General features: G+C 44.5%; 1 pseudogene across 1 annotated transcript in view; it reads left to right on the top strand.

Annotated features, from left to right (window-relative positions):
• LOC307257502 overlaps positions 1 to 3,204 on the top strand; it is a 13,579-nt pseudogene extending 10,375 nt beyond the window's left edge. Inside the window, exons 7-9 of the transcript XR_013845609.1 lie at positions 4 to 126; positions 1,839 to 1,983; positions 2,941 to 3,204. The product of XR_013845609.1 is annotated as an uncharacterized misc_RNA (transcript). The remainder of the gene's footprint in view (positions 1 to 3; positions 127 to 1,838; positions 1,984 to 2,940) is intronic.
• The last annotated feature ends 2,352 nt before the right edge of the window (positions 3,205 to 5,556 follow it).

The following is a 5,556-nucleotide window of genomic DNA, read 5'->3' as shown; positions in this document are numbered from 1 at the left end:
CGTGTGCGGGAGAGGGTTCACACAGCGCGCTAACCTGCACAGCCACCAGCTCACGCACACCGGAGACAGACAGCTGTGCTCCATGTGCGGCAAGAGCTACAGATGTCTCAAGAACCATCTCATAAGGTAAATAGTTAGAGAGAGAGAGAGAGAGAGACAGGGAGACAGACGGGGAGAGAGAGAGACAGACAGGGAGAGAGACAGACAGACAGACAGACAGGGAGACAGAGAGAGACAGACAGACAGACAGACAGACAGATAGACAGACAGACAGACAGGACAGACAGGGAGACAGACAGACAGACAGAGAGACAGACAGACAGACAGAGAGGAGGGGACAGACAGACAGACAGACAGACAGACAGACAGACAGCTGTGTTCTAATGTGCGGCAAGAGCTACAGATGCCTCAAGAACCATCTCATAAGGTAAACAGTTACACAGACAGACAGAGAGAGAGAGACAGACACAGACAGACAGAGAGAGAGACAGACAGACAGAGAGGGAGAGACAGACAGGGAGAGAGAGAGACAGACAGACAGACAGACAGACAGACAGACAGAGAGAGACAGAAACACAGACAGACAGACAGACAGACAGACAGAGAGAGAGAGAGAGACAGACAGGGAGAGAGACAGGGAGAGAGACAGACAGGGAGAGAGACAGACAGACAGACAGACAGACAGACAGACAGGGAGAGAGAGACAGACAGACAGAAAGACAGACAGGGAGAGAGAGACAGAGAGAGACAGACAGACAGGGAGAGAGAGAGAGAGACAGACAGACAGACAGACAGACAGACAGAGAGACAGCTGTGTTCCATGTGCGGCAAGAGCTACAGATGCCTCAAGAACCATCTCATAAGGTAAATAGTTACACAGACAGACAGAGAGGGAGAGAGAGAGAGGGAGAGAGAGAGAGAGAGACAGACAGACAGGGAGAGAGAGAGAGACAGAGAGGGAGAGAGAGAGAGAGACAGGCAGACAGACAGACAGACAGACAGACAGACAGACAGACAGGCAGAAAGAGAGAGAGAGACAGACAGATAGACAGCTGTGCTCCATGTGCGGCAAGAGCTACAGATGTCTCAAGAACCATCTCATAAGGTAAACAGTTACACAGACAGACAGAGAGAGAGAGACAGACACAGACAGACAGAGAGAGAGACAGACAGACAGAGAGGGAGAGACAGACAGGGAGAGAGAGAGACAGACAGACAGACAGACAGAGAGAGACAGAAACACAGACAGACAGACAGACAGACAGACAGAGAGAGAGAGAGAGACAGACAGGGAGAGAGACAGGGAGAGAGACAGACAGGGAGAGAGACAGACAGACAGACAGACAGACAGACAGACAGACAGACAGACAGACAGGGAGAGAGACAGACAGACAGAAAGACAGACAGGGAGAGAGAGAGAGACAGACAGACAGGGAGAGAGAGAGAGAGACAGACAGACAGACAGACAGACAGACAGAGAGACAGCTGTGTTCCATGTGCGGCAAGAGCTACAGATGCCTCAAGAACCATCTCATAAGGTAAATAGTTACACAGACAGACAGAGAGGGAGAGAGAGACAGAGAGGGAGAGAGAGAGAGACAGACAGACGGGGAGAGAGAGAGAGACAGACAGGGAGAGAGACAGACAGACAGACAGACAGACAGGGAGAGAGAGAGAGAGACAGGCAGACAGACAGACAGACAGACAGACAGACATTCAGACTTCAGTTTTGAATCACATATAAGACAAACCTAACAAAATAAATTTATAAACTGTTTTTTGTGTATGGAAAAAGCTGTTTAAATAAAGTTTTATTTTATTTTATTTGTTTTTAACAGTAAACACGGCCACGAGCTGCCGGCCTCAGAGCTTCCTGCTTCTGACATCATTTCCTGTGACACGTGTGATAAGAAGTTCCCCAACCAATCACAGCTGAGATCACACCAGCGCAGCCACACGGGGGACAAGCCCTTTCACTGTGAGGTATTAATGCTGTGTGTGTGTGTGTGTGTGTGTGTGTGTGTGTGTGTGTGTGTGTGTGTGTGTGTGTGTGTGTGTGTGTGTGTGTGTGTGTGTGTGTGTGTGTGTGTGTGTGTGTGTGTGTGTGTGTGTGTGTGTGTGTGTGTGTGTGTGTGTGTGTGTGTGTGTGTGTGTGTGTGTGTGTGTGTGTGTGTGTGTGAGACGTATTTTCTGTCTTTGTAAATATTTGGTGTAACTCTAATCTGTTTTTCATTTGTTTTTTCATTTTTCTAAATTATTTTAATTATGAATTTTTTGTTTTATTTTAAGACCATAGCTATGTGATATTAGCCTGGTCCTCCCAGCCGAACATACTTCATTTCATCTGTACAGAAAGTCTGGAATCGCTCTATTGACAAACGTTAACTCTCTTGAAGGCGGGTGTCTGTTGAAGTTTAAAACTATTGGATCTGCCCAGTGCCACTCTGGATCTGCCAACCAATCGCATAACGTTTGGTCGTGACGTACATGTCATGCGCCGGCTTCTGACTACAACTGAAACTGGCGCACGACCTCAACGTCATTGTTCTCAGCCACTCCTTCTGTTCGCTGATTGGACCGGTAAAAATCTGCAACGGAGAAAACCGGCGAATATACCGCAGACCCAGACTGACTACTGAAGGGAAATGAAAATTGAACGGAAGTAGGTAGGGGGGCGGTGTCAGGCTAATGTGATAGCACACGTTAAAAATAATGTACACATAACATCACCACCAACAAACAAATGTAGAATAATCATGATATTTGACAGTATCGGTAACGGATCCAAAACCTGGATATCGGAATCGGATCGGACTGTAAAATAGTGGATCAGTGCACCTCCAATTATAACTGTTTGTATTGCTGTTATTTGTGACAGTGCCAGCAAAAATTTTCTTTGCAGCAAAAACAATTCCAAACCCACTTCCTCCTGTTCCGTAGGTGTGTGGGCGTGGCTTCCGGCTGAAGGAGATGCAGAGGGACCACATGTCAACGCACAGCGGGGAGAAACCGTTCAGCTGCTCCGAGTGTGGGAAGAGTTTCAGTCTGTTGAGCAGCTTCATGAGGCATCGCAGCATCCACAGCGGAGAGACACCGCACGGCTGCTCCCTGTGTGGGAAGCACTTCAGACTGCACAGCTTCCTGAAGGCTCACATGCAAACCAAGGCCCATCTAAAGCAAGCACAGCAAGAGACTGACAGCTGAGATCTCTGACATCTCTGATTCAGTGTGTGTGTGTGTGTGTGTCTCTCTCTCTCTCTTTCTCTATCTGTGTGTGTGTGTCACTCTCTATCTATCTATCTATCTATCTATCTATCTATCTATCTATCTATCTATCTATCTGTGTGTGTGTGTCTCTATCTATCTATCTATCTGCGTGCGTGCGTGTGTGTGCGTGTGTGTGTGTGCACAGCAAGAGACTAGTGGTCCATACGGATCACGGTTGAACCTTGATCCGTATGGACCAACCCTCACGGTTCAGAACGCACGTGACCTGTGGATTGGGTTAATATGCAAAAAATAAATATATATAAGCTTAGCTAGCTGTTTGTTCATTTAATCAGGTTGAGTTTTCAGTGTTAATACACAGCCTAGGCTCTGTAGACTGGTATGTAAAGAAAGGGCCCACCATAGCTAGCAACATGCACGTTACTGAGGAAAATCAAACCCAGTTACATTTCATAGATTTAAATGTATTACATGCTTAAAGACCTACTTCACCGGTGGGAATATGAAGGTGTATTGAACTCTGAGATCCTATGTAGTATAAATGTGCAGACATTTTAGAAATCGGTTCATCCTAGCCTGAGAAAAGGCAGAAAGAGTGTTTTATGGTCTCACTGTCTAACCCTACATTTTCCCATGGGTGACATCACACATGGTAAGATGTAGGGTTAGGATTAACAGGACAGCTGGGCCAAGGGAAGACTGAGGGAAGAAAAACTTCATTCATTATATTATAATAGTGATTTTATAATGATAGAACGCCGGTTCCGTATGGGTGACGTATTCCTTTAAGGCAACGGAGAAAGTCTAATTTTTCAAGTGACTTTGCTAGCTATTCACCCATATGCAACGTAGGGGAGAGTGGCCTAAGTTGTGCCGGTGGGGAAGTTGTGCCACCGCTTGTTTCTAGAAAACCGTGGAAGAAATTGAAAATGTGACCACATATTTAAGAAGAGCCATCCATTTGACTCATCCTGTTAAGAAGGGAGAAGCATGGCATAAGATAAAAGCACATTTAAGCTAAAAAAAAGTTTTTTGCCTTTCAAAGTAAAATTTCCATGATCAAGGTTTTTTGATTATTGTGTCCGAACAATTATAGACAAGTTTGAAAACATTTGACACGTGTTTTAGTGCTTTGGTATGCTACATTTTGAGTCTATACAGTTACCACGATGTCAGCCCTAAACTGATGCATCATGCCTATTATCCAAAATTCTGGGGTTTGGGTGATTTGTGCCAAAAGGCCTAGGTGAGTTATAAGTAAGTAAGTAAGTAAAATGTATTTATAAAAGCACATTTATGACAGTTTGCACTGTCCAAAGTGCTGTACATAGTGCATTCAGTAGGTAAACAATGAAGGTAAAATAACAATAACCAAAATAAAAGACGTAAAGCCCATACATCCACATAAACACAGATAGTAGTGCAGAGGTAAGATAGTTAATGGGGAGGAAACACCAGGGTGTACATATGGGTTTTGAGCCTTGATTTAAAGGCAGAAATGTAGGGGAATCACATTTGTCAGGTGGCAGTCTCAAGCACGGAGCAACTAGTGCAAAGTACATTTCTGAGAGTTGTGCCAGTGGCATGGCTGTATACGCTGGTCACCAAAAGAAAGTGATTGTCTACAGTAGCTCAGAAGAGAGTGACATCTCCATTCCACTTAACGACACCACTGATGAGAGTTCAGATGGCCAGAAAGATGATAATGGTGACTTTGTCATTGTGAGCTTTGCAGGTAAAACCATTAGATCTGCTAGGCCTTGTTTAAGAAAATTGACCTTCAATCTTTGTAAAATATTTACTTTAAATAAACCTTAAATAAGTGATTGTCTAATGGATTTGTCTTGCATTACAGTTTATGAGATATATATCAATGGCACAATTCACCCCAAGGTATTCTCTCCAACCGCACAACTTACACCACACCGGGGGCAAGTTGTGCATCAAGACAACTTTTTTTCTGAAAGCTATATTTCTTAAACAGTTTATTCCAGATCCAAAGTTTGTATTGCCAGGGATGCACAACACCCTGAAAAACACATATTTGAGTTGGAGACATAACTGTCAAGGCCTCACTTTAAAATCACTTTGAGTAAAAAGTGGCACAACTTAGGCCACTCTCCCCTATAGCCTAATGTCCAATACAGTCCAGTGTTAATACACAGCCTAGGCTCTGTAAACTGGTATGAAATCAAGGGGGGCCCATGGTAGCTGGCAACATGCCTTTTACACACTGAGACCACCTCTGCAACAAGGCACTGTTATCATAATATTATTCTCTTTATGCTATTTTTAAAATTCGGTCGGAGCTTTTCAATTTGTTTTTTT

Source organism: Ammodytes marinus (genome assembly GCF_949987685.1).
Source record: "Ammodytes marinus genome assembly, chromosome: 11".
Taxonomy (NCBI): domain Eukaryota; kingdom Metazoa; phylum Chordata; class Actinopteri; order Uranoscopiformes; family Ammodytidae; genus Ammodytes; species Ammodytes marinus.
The sequence above is the reverse complement of the archived record's forward strand: the minus strand, read 5'-3'. Positions and strand labels throughout refer to the sequence as shown.